Source organism: Polypterus senegalus, chromosome 1 (genome assembly GCF_016835505.1).
Source record: "Polypterus senegalus isolate Bchr_013 chromosome 1, ASM1683550v1, whole genome shotgun sequence".
Taxonomy (NCBI): Eukaryota; Metazoa; Chordata; class Cladistia; order Polypteriformes; family Polypteridae; genus Polypterus; species Polypterus senegalus.
Window position 1 is genome coordinate 159886589 of NC_053154.1, and position 23470 is coordinate 159910058.

The 23470-nt window shown below is 37.2% G+C and overlaps 1 protein-coding gene across 5 annotated transcripts in view; it reads right to left on the reverse strand.

Annotated features, from left to right (window-relative positions):
- Nucleotides 1–23470, reverse strand: part of pld1a (phospholipase D1a) — a 254737-nt gene that overhangs the window by 163463 nt on the left and 67804 nt on the right. The gene's annotated exons all lie outside the window — the stretch shown is intronic.

The window sequence follows — 23470 nt, forward strand, 5'->3', positions numbered from 1 at the left end:
TTTTGTTAATTGTTTTCCTGTGTTCCTATTAAGAATTGAGGCAAGGGGGCTGAGGCCCCCAGTTACAAGAAATTCATTAAGCATGCTGCTAATTATGGCAGCCACCTGAGGCGCCAATAAAATGATCAGCACTAGCCTCAGCTCCTTGCTGAGGCATTATTGAGTTTTTCACATTGCCAGGAGCCCACCTAAAGGGTCTTGCTTTGTTTTTCTCCTTGTTTTAAATGTTCACATTTGTCTGTTTTATGGATTTTGACAGAGATTCAATAGGAAAGATTTAATGACCACAGCTCATTTTCATTTATATGAACCATAAAAATTGATATCTATTTAATAATCTTAGAAAATATGTTGATGACACATTTACTGAAAGAACATCATAATTAGAACACAGAAGGCAGGATAAATTATTTAAAAAAGAATGACATGAACTTTTTAACTTAAAACATTCACCTCACTATATCCAGATAGGAACTGTTCAGTAAGAAATAAGATGTTCAAAAATAAATCAATGGAAAGGGACACTGATCATTTTACCACAATGTTTCAATTAATAATTCAATATGCAAAAAATGATGAGAAAGACAGTAAGCCTACATCACAAAAATATGAGGAAAGATATCTTTATATGTTATAAATGTTCACATAATAACTGCAGACTTAATTGAAAAGCAAAGAAAATTTTGATCAGGTAACAGTGAAAAATACACTTTATGATAAAAGTGATACACACTCAATTGTGATACAGCAGTTCCAGAGCAGTCCAGTTCAACTTAATAGCGGTCACTCAGAGATCAGATTACAAGACAAGAAAGTACCTTTAAAGAATGTCAGCAATCCAAGTTCTCAGGGATCACTATTGCAATATCTAAGTTACAGAAGATTGCTGGGGGTCTCACAAATCCTACTATCATGCCCTACATTAAACTCTACCCACACTGTGAATCTTTTACTTTTGGAAACAAAACAGGAAAAAGGAGAAAGAAATAAACTGTCTTTGTTAAAAATGAAATTATTAATAATTGTGTTATTAATAAATGTTTGGTAGATATTATAAATCTAAATATACGTTACCACTTCTACAAAGGTTTAAAGGTGCTTACAAGAAAATGCATTTATCAGTCTTTATTGGTACAGCATTGGTACAGCATACCATCACTTCCCTTAACAGGAAGCTTTTTGTTTATACCAGCAAATGAATGAATTGAAGTGGACGTACCTTTAACATAACAGACACCGGTGAGAATTGTGGCATTGCCAGAGGATGTTTCTAGTAAAAGTGACCATCAGTGATTTTAATTTTGTAGAGTATTTAAATGATATATAACTCAATAATCAATTCCATGATTCACTGGGAAATATGGAATGTTCTAATCCAAGATATTGCTTGCCTGTAAATGTATCACATATTGTACTGAAATAGAAGGTCACATTTTCAAATTCCACCACCAACTATCCTAGACACTTAGCGCACTATCCACTTACTACTTCAATCTGTGTGAACTATGGCCGGCCGTTCATCCCGGCCAATACTTCCACGCTGCTAGATGGAGCCCTTCCGGCAGCATGAAGGTGCCCCGAATTCCAGCAGGGCATCATGGATATTGGAGTTTTCCTTCACAGCCCTGCTGGATACCATGGGGGCCACAAGGGAACGCTGAAGGGAGGCCCAAACACAATGGTTTTCACAACAATCCGGAAGTATGTTATAGTCATGGCAACCAACCAACGTTCTTCCGGGATGAAGAAGAGCGGACTTTTTATCTAACCCGGAACTGATGGGGAATCATGGACTGAGGGATGAAACACTTCCGGGTTATGAGGTATAAAGGACTCTGGGAAATCCCAGACAAACGAGCTGAGCTGGGTGGCAGGGTGGCAACGCGTCTGGGAGAGTGGAGGATTATTGTGTTTATTTATATGAGTATTGTGGAGAGGAGGGTGCTTTGTGCACTTTATTATCTATATATATAATTCACTAAGGCAAGACAACCATGGAAAGCACGCCGGAAGGGGCGTGGATTCACTGAGCCGCCGACAAGTAAGACACCTATGGCGCTCGCAGGAAGGAGCCAAGCCCACCAACTCCAAGACCATTGGATACAACGATAACTCGCAGAGCCACGCCCACCAACTCGGACGCGACGGCACAGAAGAAACGGCATCATTTATATTCGTCTGTCGTAGAGGCCACATGCATCTGCATGTTGACTGTTCATAGAGACATGTTTCTCGCGGAGGTAAATCGCCATATGCAGCATGTAAAACGGTTTGCGAGGGGTATCCCAAGGGATCTTTAAAACAATCCTTTACAACTGAGGTTAAAACACAATGAAGTAAGCAGTCTTTAAAAACCGAGTTTTCGGTTACGATGCACGACCGCGTGCACCATAGCAAACTATTTTACATGCTAAATACTGCAATTCGCATCCGTGACAAACATGCGTCTTCTTATATGCTCTTGCAGAAATATGGAAGACGTTTCCCTGCCCACTAACACTCCTTTTTCACCGGCCCGCTTCTACCCTCGCTCTCTAGGCATTCACACTGCCTGCCCATGTGCCCGGACGCAAAAACTCACCGACCACCCAGTTAGCCCCTTTCGTCTGTGCTAGGAGTCCACATGCACGTCTAAGCCACGTTGACTTTTCATTATTCTTTTCGGTTTCGACACCCGACCGCGTCCACCATGAAAAACCATGCGAAAGGAACAACGAAGCACCGCCCAGAAACTCTACCCCTTGTCCCATATGCTCAGGAACGCACCTCAGACCACTGCCCGCCAACTCAAACAGCTCATCAAACACATACTCACTCACTTGGGTCTGTGCTGCGGTCCAAACCCAGCTGTGAGCCACGTTGACTATTCTTTTGCCCTCCATGGCTACCGCTTCAAATGTATTTCATGGAAACAACACTTCTTTCAATGTTTTAGAAATTCCTGCTTCAGGTAACTGTTGGTTTTTTTGGAGAAATGTCACTGACGAAACTGTTGCTCTCAAACTTCGTAACATGGCTGTTAGCTTTGTTTGGAAACATTGGGATAACTTTGGTGACGTGCTGTCCGTTGTTCATAGTCACAGAGGCATTGTTATACAGTCTGCTCAACAATACGCTGATTACATCAATACGTCCGGAGTCTATGGTGCCGAGGCAGAAATTGTGGCAATGTCCCAAATCCTTCCAGCTACTATCAGCATTTACTTCCAAAAACGTCCTCATGCCTCTCCTCGAGTTTACAATCCGGCCCAGCGTCTCTTCATATCCCTGCTCTTTAGCAGTCCTTTGGATCATGGGCATTATGAGGTTCTCATGCCTCTCAAATACCCATGTGATTACCTTCTGGTGACATCTTTTGACTCTGTCGGTATGTGCACACAGCGTGCACACCCACTTGCTCGCCACAATACTGTGACGTCACCTGCCCACTCTCCTCTTCCTGAAAAACATTTAAAGACACCCTCCCCTGAACACACGCATTCCACACAGGACTTTCAATGCACCTTTTGTTCCAAAAGCTTCAGAGTGCACAGATATCTGAGCACATTTGAAAAACACAACACTAACCGAATGATGCAATGTGAACATTGCCCACAATGCTTCGAGACAACTCGCGCTCTCAAAAAACACTTACGAACTCATTTCACTCTCACCTTCAATTGCACATCTTGTAACGAGGACTTCACAGGTGAGATGGATCTCCACAACTATATGCAGATCCATTCAACGCAAAGATTTGTATGTAAAATTTGCGACAAACACTTTCAAGCACGCAGATACCTTACTAACCATCTCAAACACATTCCCTGATGAATTCTTTTCAGTGTCAACACTGCTCCAAAACCTTCACACGCCAGAAATATCTCAAAGCACATTTACACACCCACTCCACTGAACAAACGCATTCCAAAAAGATCTTTGAATGCACGACTTGTTCAAAAACTTTCCGAGTGCAGAGATTTCTCAACATGCATCTAAAAACACACTCCACTGAACGAATTATGCAATGTGAACATTGCCAGCAATGCTTCGACACAACTCATTCCAATTCCCTTCAGTGTCAACACAGCACTAAATCGTTCATGCGCAAACATCACATTCACTTTTCTGCAGCTTTTCAAGAAGATACCGCCATTCACGTCCATTCACTTTTCTGCAGCTTTTCAAGAAGATACCGCCATTCACGTCCAAGAACATAACATTGGCCTACCTATCGCACTATGTGCTTCTTGCAATGCTCTTCATTGGCCGGCAGAGGTCAACAAATCCAGACATTACACTAAGTGTTGTCATGCCGGCAAGGTGTCTTTGCCACCGCTATCCAAGCCCCCTCTTTTATTAGAAGACCTCTTGACTGGCAAGAACCCGCTGTCCCGAAATTACTGTGATCATATCAGGGAATACAACTCTCCTTTAGCTTTCGCGTCAATGGGCGCACACATCGCTCAACCATCTGGACAAGGACCGTATGCTTTCAGAATCCATGGTCAAATTTATCACCAGGTCTCTCCTTTATATAACAATCCTGACACGTCACCACAATACGGTCAACTATATATCTTCGATTCTGCTGAGGCTACCAGTCAACGTTTGCAAAAGGAATGTAATAGCGCTTGCAGTGACATTTTGTTGCTTCAACTAGACAACATGATACGCCAGGTTAATCCCTTCGCAAAGTCTTACATACAAATGCATGACATTACCACTCACGGTTACTCTGTTACTGCTGTACGGATGGTGTTCATGGAAAATCCAGGTCTGGATATGAGAAGGTATAACGCCCCGTCCTGTCAAACTGATGTTGCTGCTTTGTAGGTGAAGACGGGGAACCTCCTGCACAACGCGATATTTGCATAAATCCAAGGGGAGATGCTTGCAAGCGTATCTCTGTTCTCAATATGAACTGTGATCCCATGGTTTTTCCACTGCTATTCCCTTACGGAGATCCAGGCTGGCACATACAATTAACCCATGTTGAGTAAAAGCGAACCGCGAAAAGAACGCGAGTCACACAGCTCCAATTTTATGCTTTCAGGCTTGCCATGAGATCTTCATTTACTGTCTTGCATTCCCGTGGCAAACTCTTCCAGCAATACATCGTTGACGCATATGTCAGAACAGAAGGTGCGCGTCTACATTACCTTCGCTCACATCAACAAGATTGGTCCGCCAGTTTTCAGTCACGGACGATTGTGTGTTGGTTCGTTCCGTGCATTGTTACAATGTTGCATTTGTTGCTGATTTATTACATTACCGATTTTTCAAATGTTAATTTTCTCCCTGTGCTTAAAAATCATTAAAAAACCGGCCTGATTATGCGGCGTATGGTACGCCGCGGTTTGGCTAGTTATAATAAATTCAACTTTTGGACTTTTATCTGGTGTCTGACGTTTGATCTGAGGGTTCAAGGGGACGATAGCGCCCCCTATCTGTCACATCTGCTTAGCTAAATTCATAGTCCAGGGGACTGGAGCAGATCCCTGCAGTATCAGTACCACCAAGGAATGAACTCTACTAACTGAAATTGGGAGACAGCATTTTGAAAGAGATGGACCAGAACATGAGGTACTGTTAAAATACACACACAATAATTGAAACTGAAAATCAAACCTCAGTTTTACCAAGTAAATTTCAGCCCTTACTGAATAAAACACTCTTCAGTCACTGTCTGTATAAAATGTTCTATGAGGGCTGCTTGAGGATTTTATAGTTGTTCATCACAGTAGTGTTTACAGCCTTGGCTACAAAGAAGCTATGCTGTAAATGCACAGACATAGCATTCATACTTTGCACTCTGACACAATAATTTGGCTTAACGTACACTCCCAAATGCCATGTCAGTAATGGATTTGATCTTCAGATTAAACATTTATGGAACAGTCTAGTTTATGACTGCAGTAAATTATTTTAAAGAGATTACACCTTTATGACACACTAGGTGTGACTTGTTCTTTTTCTGTTGTATCCTTAATAAGTATTGGCAATTTGCAAAGGTCACCATTATCTCCTGTGCTATTCTATCTCCTAGAGCTTCAAGGCAAAATCATTAATGGTTCAATAAAGTGTCACATGAGTGAATGATCCCAGACTATTCTATGAACCTTTTCAAAAAAAGTATAAAAATAAATAAATAAATAAAACCGAGAGAATGAGCATTGTGGCATACTTGTTACAGCTGCTGTCTCTCAAATCCAAAAAACTATGTCCTAATCCAGGGCACAGTTACTATACTGTACGTTGTGACAGACAGAGGGCGCTGTCGTCCCCTTGAACCCTCAGATCAGGCGCCAGACACCAGATAAAAATCCAAATTTTGAATTTATTTGCACAATACAGTGCACAAAGAACCATCCACTCCATTATACTCAAAAACAATACACTTCTCCAAAATAACAATAATCAAATCATCCACTCCCAAGCATGTTGTCACCCTTCCTCCCAACTCAGTTCACACGTAGGGGTTTCCCACAGTCCTTTATAGTCCTTGACCTTGTCCATATGATTTCCCAGCACTTCCGGGTCAGGTGAAAACTCCTCTTTTTCTTCAGCCCGGAAGTACTTTATTTCTTCCGTCCTTGTGACTGTGAAGTACTTCCAGGCTATACTGAACATATGAGTCCTTAAGCCTCCCTGCAGCATCCTCTGGTGGCCCCCACGGTATCCAGCAGTACTGTGAAGGGAAACTCCAAGGTTCATGATGCCCTGCTGGAATTCAGGGTATCTCCACGTTGCAGGGAGCAAAACATTTTAGTTTTTTGGACAATGACAGTAATCCAATGTATCCTTCAAGAAAATTCTGCCTACAGTCTGAAATTGCTAAGGAACACCCTCACTGTACTATTACAAAAGTTACTCTGGTAAGAAAGCATGTAGGTCTTGCTTTATTATGGAGTTTGGAAGTCAAATTGTGTAATCATACTTTCTTTTGAGTTTGAACATGAAAAGTGACTTTTAGAAACCCTTTATAATTAGAAATCAACAGTAATTTGAATTGTTTTTTGGAACATTTAGGTTAGACATGAACAAGGCAAAAGCAATATTCATACGAATGAAATGTTTTGCGTGTATTTCAATGTAGGCAAACTGCAGAAAAATAATTTATTTTATATATAATAACATAATAATATTAATGATATAATAAGTTTTCATCAATCACATCATGGAGTCACCAGAAGCTTACAACTCTGGTCACAAGGCTATATTAAGAAAATTTTTCCTGAAAAAAGTTAAAGTAGGGGCAAAAAAAAAAAAAAATCAAAAAACAAAAGAAGAATATTTGGCCTTTACTAAAATGCAATCACTGCCAGGAACTGCCCTCTGCCCTGTAAATCGAGAGGGTCTTCCACAATTTCTGGCAGTACATTTTGAACATGCCTGGGAGTGGTGAATTCACTTGTGCATTTTTCTGTGTCTTTTGTGAATTACTGTTGTTTAATTTTTGACTTTCTGGATATCTGTATTGGGACTTTGTTTGCAATGGAGTGCCTTAGTGTTTTTATGGAATTCCTTTGTTTCTCGAGTTCTACGAAGTTTAATTTTTAGGTAAGAACATCTGGTGAAAATAAACGTTTTTGATTTTATAAAAATTCAGTGCTTGCCCTTATTACTAGCCGGGGTTTGATGGTATTTCCCCCTCAAGATGGAAATTTTGGAAGTGTTTCAGACTTATTGAAATTTATATGCTCTGAGACTCCTAGTTCATGACAGCTCTATAATATGCAGTCTGGAAAGCTTCATTAATGATTGGTTGGCCCTCTGGCATTTGGTGCTTTCTCAACCAGTAATGAATATGCATGAAGTAATAAACAGCACTTAATAAATTCAACTCTGGAAGGCTACAGCTGTGCTTGATCTCTAAGGGGTAAAAGTTATTTTTAACCTTGTCATTTACTAAATATATTAATGTATTCATGATATTGATGACGGATTTTGCTAGAGAACCCAGTTGCCTGATTGTCTTGGAGCCCTGGATATCTAATCCTCCAGAATGTTAAAAGAATGACATGTAAACACAATGAAGACATTTTCTTCGCACTCATCAGGATTTTGGCAGAAATTGATGGCAAGAAAAAGATGCATGCAAAAATGTTTTGATGCTATCTGAACGCACCTCTGATCGAACGCAAGTGATGAAATCCCACATGAAGAGTCTGATTGGCTGCGTTCAATCCATGCTCACTTGACGCTACAGGAGGCAAAAAAACGTGCAGTTCAGACGCCTGTGTGGACGGGGCCTTACAGTTAGTTGACATATTCCAGATAGTAATCACATTTAAAATAATTAAAGTGCATCACTATTCTGTTACTACAGTTTGTGTTTATTTTTTGTAGATAATTCTTAGGAGGTAAAATATTAATTTTGCCTTTTATTTTGTGACAAATTCCATGTTATGTTATTTGCTTCAGTATGATTTTAATATCTGTACTAAGGTGCCAAAGCAGGTATTGGTACCAAAGTCAAAATTTTAGTATTGATCCAGCAAATACACACATACACATATGATTATATAGACAACATCTATGTGTAGGATTAAAATCCAGAATGCTGTTTTCATGAGGTGATAGTGTTATCCACTAAATTACCGGGCTACCAATAAACTGAGAAGATTATGAGAACCTTTGAACCATTTACTGTTGATACATGGATTCATTCTACTGCAACCTGATGGAAGACATCATGTTGTATACATGCAGATATATGCATGTTGTATACATGTAGATATATGCATGCAATTTTGCATTTTAAAGGGTTTTTGCATTTACAGAACTTAATTTCTGCATTGGTTGAACTGTCCTTATTTTAATTATTTACGTGTCACCTTAGCATTTGTCAATTGACCTCATTTACGTGGTTGTGACATCCAGCAGTGCTAGTTTAAATATGGCAGCAATGGTGCAATCAGGTTATCTCATAGAGGATACGAATGTCAGGTTTTGATTTTTTGGTTTTCAACATTCCACTCTCCGACTCTCAATCTTTGACTTGGCACTTTGGTTTTGGTTGCTTGGTTTTGTTTTAATACACATTATTTTGGCCTTTCATTTGACTACCATTACTGTCTCACATCATCACCTTGTCCTTTTGCTCAATCCCTGACACACCACACTAAAATGTATTAGATATAGTTAACAGGCACTGTTTTTTTAAGAGTACAAAAAACTTTTGCTTTTGGGTTGTTATTCTGACAGCATGAATCAAACTGTGAAATGGGGGTAACTAAAATTTACAAATCCAGTCAACAGTATGAATAGAAACTGGTTAAGTGTGATAAATGTTAGATTTAACATTTAAAAGACAGCGACAGAAGTTGCAGCATTGGTTCCTATTGCTGAATACTTTAGAATTTTGACTAAATATCAGTTTTTCTAGACTATATTTTTTCTAAAATTATCAACTGTGTGTCCCGGCTGGGATGCCGTAACGGAAGGACAACATGGAAGGAGGCACAATCTATCCGGGACAGGACTGAAGCAAGGGAATAAATGTATGGATAATGAGTGGAAGTGGATGCATTTGGGGCAGTTTCTCCCCCATTCTAAGAGATGGCAGTGCTCCACTCACATGGACTCAGTTGGAATCCTCGCAAGGATATAAGGGAATTGTAGTCCTGAAGGACAATCCTGTCAGCATCCTTGGGTGCCGCCAGGGGTTGGTGCAGGAAGAGGGACTACAAGTTTCAGAAGTCTCCCATCTGACCTGGAAGTGCTTCTGTCAGGCTATGCCCCAGTACCAGAAGTACTCCCGGGTCTGACATAAAAGCGAGCCATCCAGACTCCTCTGGTGAGTTGGAATCAGGAGGGAGGGAGGGAGACAAAGCTCACCTGGAGGTGTGGAGGAGAGGACAGAAAAGAAAGAAGAGGTATTGTGCTTATTAGACCCCATTGCTAATGAATTAGCTGATAAATAAATAATTTATTTGAACCTGGGACTATGTCCATGTGGTGGTCTCTGAGATTGGGGAGGCTGCAGTGCCCACTACCAGTCACACAACCAACTCTATTTATGCATTCGTTAATGATTGTCTTTTGTAGAAAAAATACAGTGTAATAAATGATTTGTAATCAGCCATCAACAGCACATAACATAAAACTCAGTGGCAACAAAAAGGAATATTCGTGTTTTTGATGTTTACACATTACTTATTTCATGAAAAGCAATCCCTTAAAATACAGCCATTCTTTTGCAATGATTCTCTCTAACAGCGGCAGATTAGACACAGATTAATTAACCCAGCCGTTATCATCTAAAGAATAGTGAGTTAATCATTGACTTGGCATTTTCACCTAAACTGTACCCCATCATTGTGTCAGAACAATAGTGCAGTAGGCAGAGCAGTCACAGCAGTACACAGTTACCAGGCTCCATTTATATCACAGACCACTGATGTTAGGGCTTGTAATGTAGCTTATCAGTGCCTGTGAAAATGTATCAACAATAGACCAATATGATGTCAGTAAAATCAGAATATCTACAATAACAAAACAAAAAAAACCTTGATGTTGCATCATTTCAGCCAAAGAAAGACATAACAATGCTAAAATGCAAAAAGGGAAAAATAAAGATAAGCAGATAACACATCACTGAATTTACACAGGTTTATAACCAGAAAGACTGCTGGATGACTGCTGTGCATCTTTGGTTTGTGATCAAACTCAACTAACTAAGAATATAGCATAGCTCTAAAGTAATCAGAGGTGTCTAGTGCCTGCAAAGGTCAAAAAACTGAGGCACTGTTTGTAGGGTTGTAGAGCAGAATGGCTGTTACCTCACAGCGGCAGACACTAGAGTAGGGGTGTGTAAAGTTGTTCCTGGAGGGCTGTAGTGGCAGTGGCTATGCCTGTGATTTAGGGTCCAACCCACTTTGTTAATGAAAGGTCAGTTATTGTTGATGAAGCACTTACTGCTCAAGCAACTTGCTTTATTTTAGTTGTATTGCTATCCTTATTTGCTTATTTTAGTCTTAAATGGCCACATTAACTGTTTTAATTGCTCCTTATCTGCATATTTGAAATAGAATGTCTGTCTGTCTGTTCCTTATACAACCCTACACCTGCTGACCAATCTGGACCAAATTTTGCACAGTTGCTTTCTATGACCATTAGGGCAAGATAGACTTTTGTTAGAATAAAAAATTTTGACCTTGGGGGTCCCAGTGAGTTTATTATCTTGTGTACTGTAGTTTGCACACCAGTGCTACCTGCTGGCTTGGAGCCATGAATCATTTGAACAGACTAAAGCTAGACTAGCAGGCAAAATGACCAGAGCTTCACATTACTTACCTGAGGAATGCCATATGTGCTTCTATCTACTGTAATATAAAAGGAAGTATTGCATGCTTTTACAGGGAGGTATTTGGTGAGACTTGATTGAGAGTAGAAATGCAAAACAGCACAAAAGAAAATTAACTGGTTGCTGTTTGACACCTGCTTTGATGGCTTTTTTTCAATCACTTAAGCATTACTTCTGTTCGCCTTGAATTAAGAGGATGAGTGAGTCATGACAGCGTTCATGGTTACAACCCACCAAGGACTTACCTACCTTTATTCAAAGAAGAAAAAACAAGGAAAAGAAGGTGTACACCACAAATTAGCATTGGCACTGTGACACTGTGCTCTTTCTACATATAATATTTAATGTTTCAGATAGACAGTGAAATTCAGGTTACTGTTAAGAGATGGTGAAGAGGAAATTGGATTTTTACTCATAACATTTCATAAGAATAAAAATAATTTACAGATGCAAAAATATCTAATATGTATTGTTAGTCATATATAACACAGCCACTGTACTTAAAAGTAAAATATACCTGAGTTGCACAGTCTGTTACTAAGTGATAGAGATTGCTAATAAGGTTCTGTGGTATACCAGTACTGAAAATGGACATAAAAACACAGTTTTTAAAATGACACGAAACCAGAAGTTCAGTACTGGAAGTACAAGGTAGGGTGCGTCATTCTTCCACATGCAGGAAGGAGACTCCATAGGAACTCTAAGCTCTTTGACGCCCTGGAGACTCCACATAGGAACGCTCTTCAAGAGATTCAACAAGGGGACTGCTATTTGACATGCTGTAGAATCTATGACGGATCCAGGAACCCCCACCACCCCTCCATCAACGTGCTAGAAATTTCAAATGAGGAACCACAGAGTGCAGGAAAGCAGGTAGGTGTGCATTTATGCAGAGCATCAGGTAAGCACTTGGGAGAAATATCCATTATTTGCTTCAGTACCATCTTGATAATGTCAAAATTTTAGTACTGATCCAACACTGTTGTTTAGTAACTATATTTATAAAGCAGGTGCATATGAGAGGACATGCTTGGTACAAAGAACAACCAGAAATATGCTTAAACTCAAATTAAGGAAATAGAGCAACCAGTCATATTAGAGTATTTCTAGATATACATTATTTTATGATGCATGTTTCTGAAAGGCATAACGTATATGTGTATATGTTCGTACATAGTTGTGTTTCATTTGTATGCAACAAAACTTTTTTTTGTTTTTATTTCTCTCTTCTTTGTGTCTTAACCTACAAGTGCTGACGGAGACAGCTGTAAATACAGACCCAAAAACAAGTTCACAAAGCAAGAAATCTATGCTGCCTGGGTTTGTTCCTTTCTTTCTCTCTCTCTCTCTCTCTCTCTAACACACACACATGCATAAAGTAAGTATAGTGTCATGAACTATATATTTTTTCAATTTTAAGGTCTCTTGAGTTGCTGTGTTCATGTGTTAAAATGCCCAACTCCATTACGGGCTGATTTCTATTTCTGAAGTCAAACACTAGCATGTCCCTTGGAATAGAGTAGTGTTCAGAGCTTTTGTTGAGTACAACAGAAGCACTGTTGATCAAAATATTAGTTCAAGCTCAGAACAGATACAAAGACCCAGTATTCCCAAGATTGCACTTAACTTTAAATTGAAAAATGTGACATTTCTTATTCGGTGAGTAAAGGCCAAACTTAGAAATGATAATCAATGGTTAAAGTTTAAACACCTTGCTGTCTAGGCCAGGCCTAGGCACCTAACACCTTTGGGATGTCAAGAATGTAACCTGATTGTGAGATTAAGAGTTCTAGCAACAGAGCGAGACAGGCCCACCCTACCAGTTTTATAGACTCATGTTTTAGAAATTCCACTTCAGCTGAGGTGGTAGTGGATTTTAAGTGTGTAGTTACTGTTATGAACTAAAGAGCTCCGAATCACACACAGTCCCAAAAAAAAAAAAATCACAACATACCCACTAGAGTGGGAAAAGCCGGTCAAACCACGACTAGTAACAAGGGCAAACACAAGATTGTTATATGTAAAAATGATTATCATTACTAAAATACTCTTGAACAATGAAGACAATCCAAGGCTGACCAAGTTCTAATACAAAATTCAAGGCAAAGTCAAAGTCACAAAATCCAGTAAATAACAAAAAAAGCACAGCAACCAACAAAACTCACCATGTCCAAAGCACATTCCAAATGAACCGCAAGGGGCTGTGGGTTTTCCCAGCCTTTAAATGGCCGAGAAGAGCCCCTTGAAGGTGATGGGCAAGTAGCCACACCTCTTGGGGGATCACCCACAAAATACACGGAACATAAAGGAAAATACACAAATACATAGAAACTAAATGACCAACAACATTAACATAAACAAAGGAATTGAAAATGAACAAAATAGACATAAAAATGGCATTTGAACCCGAGACTTGGAGGGGACCTTGATTGAAACACAACACAATATTTGCACTGTATGATGCAGAAATGTAACAGGCAACTATGAGCTAAAAATATTTTCAGTAATTGTCCAAATACAGTTCTACAGGAAGCAAAAATTTCAAGTAGGAAAATTCAGCTCTTAATTCAATGTGTTCTCCATTTGCAGCATTAGAAGCTGTTCAGGATAAACATTTTTTTACAGATCGCTATTTTTATCACTGTATTGTAACTACTGTGTAAAACTGCAGGTTCTGCTAATGTTAACACATGCTATTTATTAATGCACAGCAGTGATATGCATGATTGAAAAAAACAGGTTAAGTCACCAAGGACAAAGAAAAACAGTGTTGTATCTCCATTGCATTTCATGTGCCATCACTCATAAATAGCATATTTCATATGGTATTAAATATAATAGACCTTTTTCTCTATTTCTTCCTGTTAATTAGACATTTATATTTTACACAGTGTATTGGAGAACATTACACTTACACTTGTGTTGATTAACACTTAACATTTTTTGGAAATCCAATGTTAAGTGAGACTTGATTTTCATTAGGGATAGAACCATGCCCATACCCCGAATATGACATTTTAGAAACCATTAACTTTAATATGGTATTTTGATATGTCTTTTTTGGTGGTGAAGGGGAGAGGATAAACATTTCCCTCATTCATTTATTTGTCAATTCATGTTTGAGTAAGAGTAAATAAACACTATGTAAAAATAGGCCTGGATGACACAGTAGCCACCATAATTGAAATACTGCCAGCCTGGAGGTGAAATGATACAGCTTTTTAGGACAGTGTGTTTGCAAAAGAGAAAAGCAAAACGAGTAAGGTGCACAGTGATAACTTAATTTTGATTTCATAAAGACAATTCCATAAACTTGAAGACTGCTTTTCTATTTTCAGATCTTTACATTTCCTAGTACCTTTTGAATAATTTTGCAGTTTGCACTGTCATTAATTATCAAGAATTCAGTTACAAGAAACAATTCTGAAGAAATGTTTTCCCATAAATATTACCATTTTAAAAAAACTAAGCACAATGTATTTATAGTAGTAGGCAGATTAGAAAGTGGATGACTGAATGGAAGATTTAAAATTAATATTTTGACCATTCCAATGTTTCTTTTTTAGACTATAGAGGCTAAAAGAGAGCCATCACAATGAACTGTGCTGCGAATCCCTGCTAGTGTTAGAATTTATTTACTTTCAACATTGTAAAAACTCCATGTGATGTCTGAGTGTTTGTGAAAACTGTTTTGAGCATCAGTTTTGCAAGGCTTTATATACAATACAATAAAATAGATAGAAATCCAACCATAACTAAGATTTGTCTATGTACACTGCATTCAGCTTCCAAGTTGTTCACTAGACGCAGGACTTTTACGTTCAAATATTTACTGCTAAGTATGCCTGTCACAATCGATAAAACATCAATCCATCGATTTTCTTAATCCAGTCTTGTTATTATAACTCACTCATTATTATTAAAGCTCACACTGAGCTTTCCCCCCAGGAGAACTGAATAGAATGCAAAAAGCCAACTCTAGATGACTCTAGAAGACCAAGACACAAAAAAGCACATTCACATACACACTTTCTCACGCTAGCCCAGTTTAGAGTGTGAAATCAACTTAACCTCCAGATGTAGGAAGAAACTGGATTATTTACAGACAACGCATAAACATGACAGGAATAAGCCAACTAATTCTACAGACTGTGTGGCCCTGCCTTTAATCAAAAGCTAAAGCCCTTTACTTTAGCTGAGCTGACCACCATGCTATACCCTCAAGCAAAAGCTAAACAGCTGTTTATATTCAAGAACTTTTATAAGACAAATCCTTCAATGGTACAATGTTAAGAACTATTCCCTTATGTCTCCAAAGACATAAGTTAATTCCTTGCCTAATCATAATTTCCTCTCTTGGTACTGTTGTTTAAAGCCATATTCTAAATATGTGCATTTTAGGCTAACTGACGTTGTTGAATTTTCCAGTCTTGAACCTAATGCTGCAAGGATAGAATGAAACCCCCTGATTTCCCACTATGGAATTACTGGGATAAAAATACTGTTGGATAACTGAACCTTTGCCATTAATTTTACACATGTATGATGGAAATTACTTTAAATCTTAGCTGTTTCTCAAAATTACTGGTCAAATTTGCCTTCCACTTGCAAAGTGAAAATGGTATTTTAGTAAGCAGACATTTACCACACTTGTCTGTTTACCTATTAGTCTGCATAAAAAATATTAATGTTACGGCAGTTGGAAAAAAATATATAAAAGACTTTTGTGGCTCTTATACAAAATAAAAAGTATTTACCAGATTCCAATTAATTAAAACAGGTTCTACCCTTTATAAAAGTTTAAATAATTAACAGAAAGAAATTATGGCCAAAGCAGAAGAAAAGAAAGGTTTCTTGTTGGTCCCACTGCTTGTCAGAACCTGCTCTAGTGCTGAGGACTGCATCATCATCAGGGCTGTGTCATGCAATACTCTCCAGCTGAATGAGAATGAGTAAAAAGGTCTTGCTCTAACCCACCCTACACTTAATGACCCTGTGACATGGCAGCTATCAGGCTATTCAGTTATGAGAGGTTCTTTGACTCAAGCTGGATGAGTCAGAATGACTTAAGACTTAGCATCAGCAGATTTTTTTTCAACCCAATTAGCTCACTATATCTGTAAAACGTGAACAGTAGGATCAAAACAACTTTACAAAACAATGCATTAATATACAATTATCTTAATTTTTAGATATGTCTGTAATATCTACTTTGCAGAGATCAGCAACTAACTGCCTGTCAGGAGAAATCATATATGTTCTCCCTGCATGTGGTGTAAGATTTTTGATTTAAATCAATGTTTAGTTTGCAAAACAGTTATATGTTAATGCAAAAAAGAACAGAGGAATACATTGAAGAAATGTGAAATTGTCACAATACAGAATTCAGGATAGAAAAGATAGCCTGAAGAACATAAATAAGAATTGCCACTTGAAACTGAGTGTAAATATAATAAGGAAACAAGGTCTTCCATTTAGATGTTCATTTTTCACTACACTGAAACAACAATACCACCACCAAAGAAAATTGATAGATTGTCTGATTTTTAAGTGTGGTTCACCAGCTATTTCATTAAGATCACTTCTCAACTTCAGTAGTTCACCGATAATTGTAAGCTTTTAGGATTAGTCAACACTAACAAATTTGGAAACCCCATTTTTGTTTTAAAAGTTTTCCATCCACACTTGTGTTTTGAAAAAGTTTTATGAACATTTTATATTCACACTGAAATATCAATAACACATAATAAACCCAACCCAAATAAAGATGCCAAAAACAAAATGGATTTCTTTGTCTGGATGAAAGGGAACATACAACTGATTTTAAAGGTTACAAACGAATATAAAGTTGCCATAGCCATAGAAAATACAGATTGAGTGACCTGCCGTAACAAATACAGAAAAATATTTTAGTTGTAAGGTGCAGTACCTGCCGGCTGATGCAAAGAAGTTAGGGAATAACTATTCCACCTTGTAAAGATACTATCACTAAGTGAATCATTTGAATAAACAGAAGACATTGCTTGATTACAGTACATGACAATTATATGTCAGTGTTTTCTAAATACGTTGCTATGTGAGACCTGATGTTTTAAAATTAGTACATTTTAAAGAAAATTTTTTAAATAAAGTAGACGGAAGGGAAAAAATGCATAACATTTTTGTACTCCTGTAATTATTTACAAAATTTTTTTTAAAGTGCACATTTTTGTCATGTGTACAAAGTACAATGCGATTTGTACTTTCCAACACATTAGTGATAGTGTTATAATACCATCAACAGACAATGAAGAAACAACACAAGTTATAACAACATTAGACAATAGATACACATCAGGCACACTCATGCAGCTGTTGGTATGAGTGTCTATCAAGTAGCCTTATTGCCTTAATGGTCATTTGCCTTTTGCCAGAACAGAGAAAAGTAATGAACAAAGGGTTTTCAATGACAGTGTTACCCTTTCTAGGGCAGTGTGTGTTGTGTTATATATACTGTATGTTCTCAACAGAAGAGAGCTGTGTAACAATGATATTCTGTGCCAACTATAGACTCTGTGTAGTGCTTTATGGTCCCTAGCTGAGAAGGCTCCGTACCAGGATATTATGCAGCCAAAAACTATTAACATGAGCCATCTGTTCAATGTTATTGGCACTGGAGTACTTGTCATTAAATGCTGACTTTAAAAGTATATTTGGAAAATAATTAAGAAGTAATCTCTAAACGTTAACTTCAAACAAATAAAACCCTTCTGTCTATATAATGACATCTGTTAACAAAACATAACGAACCTCTTCCCCTATGTCTAGAGTGAGATAACAAACAAGTAAAACACCAGTGCAATTTGATTTAGATGACAATATAAAGCCATGTTTTAACCACAGTAAGCTTTATTTATATCAGATAGATTTAAACACTACAGTATACAGAGCTATAACCTGATTTGGACTGCTAGTATGAAAAGAGCTAAAGACATTAGTTTATTCAAAAACTTGCAGCCAATGAGTTTCACTAATGCCACCTCTAACAATGAGTAACATTCTCATAAATGTGTTCTGCTTTGCTGATACCTACTGTTTATGAAGTCATTCCACCAATAATGCTAAACTTTATACACTTCTTATTTAACTTTCAACTTCATATTTGGCATATGTAAATTTGATTTTTTTTGTATCTCTCAGTAATAATATTAGAATAGAAAGTTGGAGGATCAGCCCAAAAATGCATAGTAGGTCAATTGGTCATTTAAAAATAGTCTGTTGTTAGTGTGTTGTGGGTGTGTAAGTGTATCCTAAGATGGACCGGAACCACAAAAATCCCAAAAACTGGATTAAGCAGATTGTGAAAACAAAAGGATGAAAATAAATAAAAAAGATATCTAAACACAAGGTATCTAAGTGCAAACAGAAGAATTCAGCATACAGGAATGTGCTAAACTGTGCATAGAGTAGCAAAAAAAAGTCCTAACAGCAGGCAAACATTCAAGATCCCTAAGCTATTCACAATAATTACAGTTTAAGAGTATAGTTTGTTTTGAACCTGCTGTTGGGATTTTGATAATAAACTACCATCAAATACAGGGTAAAGGTAAATCCTGTAATATGGCATAGGTTTTCGTAAGGTAGAATTTGGTATGGATCTGTACAATCAATGGTAAACCACATCCTATAATTTTCTGTGACCCCTTCATGATTGTTTGGAATACCTTTCTGTCTACCATGATAGCAAACTCATAAAACAGGAGAGTGACACTGTAAACTTTACTGCATGATACTGTGCAGAATACTTATCTTACCTGTGCTCCAATTGTAAAAAATATCTGTAACTGTTGTGTAACATATCTGAACTTGTAAAGTGCCCTGGGATGGTTCTCATAATAAAAAAAGTGCTAAGCAAAATAAAGACTGATTGTTTGTTTCCCCAAGTAAAACACTGAGTATTATACAATGATGAAAGGTTAGCAGTATCCTTATTTAAAAGAATGTGGAGGCTCTCTTGTGCCTATATAGCATGACCTCAGTGTTGTAAATCCAGTCCAGGTGGTCTTATATATATATATTACCAAAGGAATCTGAACCAGCTGTCAGTTTCCATCCTTGCCCAATTGCTGCTGACTATGATGTAGCTTTTTCTGGGCTGCTTAATTTAACAATGAGTTATTCTGGTTCAGTTTTCAGTTCTAAATTGTTGCCTTTACACCACATTGTCAGATCTAACACCTCTCTGCTACATGTAGCCTCTTCATTGCTGCTGACTCACCCCATCACTTGAAGAATCCTCAGTCATCGACAAGGCTATTACTTTATTTGGCTGAAAAGTCACTGGTTAAAAGTGAGTGCAGACCAAGGCTGAAGCAGAAGCCTTGAGGGTTCTTCTGTCTAGAAGCCCTAATGGACGGTTATGTGTTTTGAGCTTCAAAATGAGAGGAAAATGTACGTAGCTCATAAGAAAGTATCTTGTAAATGTTAGTGATTTATCAGACATTATCTTTATAACTGGACATATTACTGTAAATGGAGCCTGTGTATTGTTCTTATTCTCTTTTTTACATCACATTAATGATGTTACACTTAGGATTTAATTTTTTTTAACATCTCTAGCACCTGAATGGGCAAAGTGGTGGCTCTGAGACTAAGGATCTGCACTGACAATCAGACAATTGCTGGTTCAAATCCTGTAAATGCCAGAATTGATTCTACCCTGTTGGGCCCTGTTCCACAGCTGCACTTGGGTCCCAATCCAAGTGGTTTCTCATGTGGTGGGTGTGGCAACGCTCTGTAATCAGCACATCCTCTAACTCTCTCTCTCTATCACCTGAATGAAATGTAGCAGTAACTTTTCTAAACCGATGTCACATTACAAGCCTACTAGTGGTGGGTTATATATGAGACTTGACAAATGCATTTGCTGATCTCGTTGCTGAACCATGACAATTTACATAACTGAAAATTGCTGGGCATGTCACATTTCAGAATTTAGTGCTGACCTTCCTGCACAGTCATGCTTGCCCCTTTTTGTGACAGCCAATTCAAAGATGCATGATGGAGTTGTCGCTGAACCTATTTAATTTTGTCATAGCAAGTCGAGGAATAGTTGGACTGAGTCACTGGGAATGTCACACACAACTGATTTCATTGGAGTACGCCAACAATTGTCTTCAACTCGTTATGTAAATGAAGGCTCCAACTGGCAGCTGCTGGCCTTAAGTTTAGCACGAATGTGTCTTCAAGGGAACACAGTTGTACACATGGTATTTAACATAAATATGGCTGGCTCAAGGCTATCAAAACTTATGGAGACATCTTTCAATAAATATCATATATATTAAGTCAAGTCAGTTTATTTGAACTTGAATTTTTATTACCAGACATCATACTGTAGTTTCTAGAAATTTCTTTTGGTGCTACATCCATACATATAACAAAGTACATAGAATTAAACAACATAATATACAATAGATGAAACCATCACAAATATGTTCTGAGCAGCTTATTATCACACCTACTCAGTTCACTGAAATTCTTAACTGCATGCCTCTTCTGAAGTGACAATAAAACAATACCAATAAAAGACACATACAAACACAAAATAATATACATAGCATTCAACTTATACAGTACATACAAATATATAAAATCCCATTAAGTTATTGACTGAGACTAATAATTGTTAGGGATTTTATAACTAACAATAACAGACACTTAAAGGCAAATGAGAATGGAGTGCCACTTATATTTTAAAGAAAAATGTGGCATTAGCTATTTGAAAACAGCACAATGCAATTTTTTTCTATTTTCAATTTACTAAAAACTTGTTTGATGTATTTCTAGCCTCACATACAAGAAACGTAATGTTATAAGAAGAAAAAAAACAAATGAACAACTAATAACCATTTAAACTATGTGGGAGTTTTATAAACTAATTACAGTATTATTTACAGTATATGATATGACGAAACACATTGAACCGATTTTCAGATACAGATTTTTATAACAGATACTTCATTACAGATTAAACAGCAAATGGAAAAGCAATGCATTAGTAAAGTGAATCTGTTGGCTATGAGAGGTCCTAGAAATCCTAGCCAATGTTTTCATCTGGTCATCTTTGGCTGTTATGTACGGCTAGTAGGCCACACATTTTTCACAATATTAGTTATTGTCTTGGAATGTATTATATTTATTAAAATATCCAGACTAATGTGTAGTTTGACTTGACATGAGTTTTTTTTTTTTTATCTGGAAATAATTTAATGTATCTGTTCAAAGGCCCACATTCATTGTAGCAGCAATTCAGGCATTTGCCCAAACACCAGTTCAGTCTGGCTCTTGTTAATTGACTGCAATAAATAATAAGAATAATAAATATTGGCAGAATCACAGGATCATGATTGTTTATGAAGTGCTTACATGAACGCCAAAGGAAAGCTGTCCAAGTATATAAAAAAAGTTCCCAAAAAAAACAACATTCATATATCCAATGCTCACATCACATAATTTTATTAAAAAGTAACATAATATGACAGAGGATAATATAGTCACATTGTGTTACGTTTTATTTTAGACTTGCTTTTCTGTACATCTTGCTTCTTTATTAACACCTTTGATCTTCAAGTCAAAGACTTGAAATTCAACATAAAATAACTTCTCACCACAAGTCAGGTAGGGGGAGCTAAGAGTTGGAAAAAACTGACATGAAATACAACAGTGTAACCTATCCACAGAGAAATACCACAACACATTCTGTGTGGGTAGTGCAATTGTTAGCACAGGTGTATTTTAGACAAGAAAATCAGGTTTACTCTGCCCATTACATTAAACCTTTTCCTTAATAAGACATTTTCCTACCTATTTTTGTCATAGCCACAGGTAGCCTCAGGTGGGCCATATTGTCTCCAGAACGATTTCTTGCAATTAAGGATCACAAGCAAAATCTCTCATCATTACACCACCATCACAACCATTTCCCAATTTTATATGAAGCTGTACTTTGCAAACCAGTAACCCCAGAACTGAGTGAAATCTCTTAATAATATGGGATCACACACAGTAGCCTAAATTTTACCACTTTAAATTTATAGTGGACTTTTATAAAAATTCCTGGACAATGTAATACTTGTTGATATTACTGTGGAGTACATAGAAATATGTACATTAATAAAGATGACTCGATATCTGCTTATATATATGTACAGAATGTTTGTTCCAGCATCACTTACAAATGCAAGTACTTGTTTCATTCAAACTGAATCGTAACTCATTGTCAGTCCAGGTTAGGACTATTTAAGGTGTTTCATTTATGTTTTTATATAATTATTTATTTTAAATTATCATACAATTTTACATTTTTTTTCTTTTAACTTCTTGTAAAGCACTTTGAGCTACATACCATGAATGAAAATGTATGAAAAATAAATTTTTGTTTTTGTAGTAAGATATGGTGCTTCGATGCAGTGATGGAGAAGACTCAGTGAATCTGATATCAGGTTTCTGCTGTCTACCGTCAAGTCCCTCATTTACAATATTAGAGGTTAACTTCAAAGCTGACTGACTGAAGGTGAATGTCAGTTCTGCAGGGGTGGCTTGGGGGCAAAGCAATTGGACACTATCTTAACTGAATATGATAAAAGAGAATCCATATTTATACTCTTTTTGTATAAAAAGTTTAGTTTCAAACAGATACTATGCCTTGTGAGATAATGTTCCGCAGTCTGATATTTCTAATCAGACACCTTCTCTCGTTAGCAACTGTATTATTATTATTATTATTTTATTGGAAATCATTAATTGACTCAATATTCATAAAACCGACAAATCCATTTTAGAAAGTCTCCTGTTTTTTTTTTTTTGCATTTTCAAAGTTGGTAAGTAAATAGTCAGAGGAATCAACAATAATGTATTATTATTATAGTTATTATTACAGAAAAATCTTTCAGATGATTTCTGAAAAAAATGTTATTTCTACATTTTGTATATTCTGTATATGCCATTTAAGTGCATGTATTGTTACTTTTCCATTTATTTCAGCTGAATGTGCTAAGGAAAGTGAATAAGTAGATGACATGATGGTGCACTGCTGACTCTCAAGTTTTAATCCTTGTCAAACATGAAGTTTGTATGTTCTTGTCTGCATGTGATTTTCTCCAGTGACAACAAAGGTTGTTTTCCCTTCTCCCAATAATG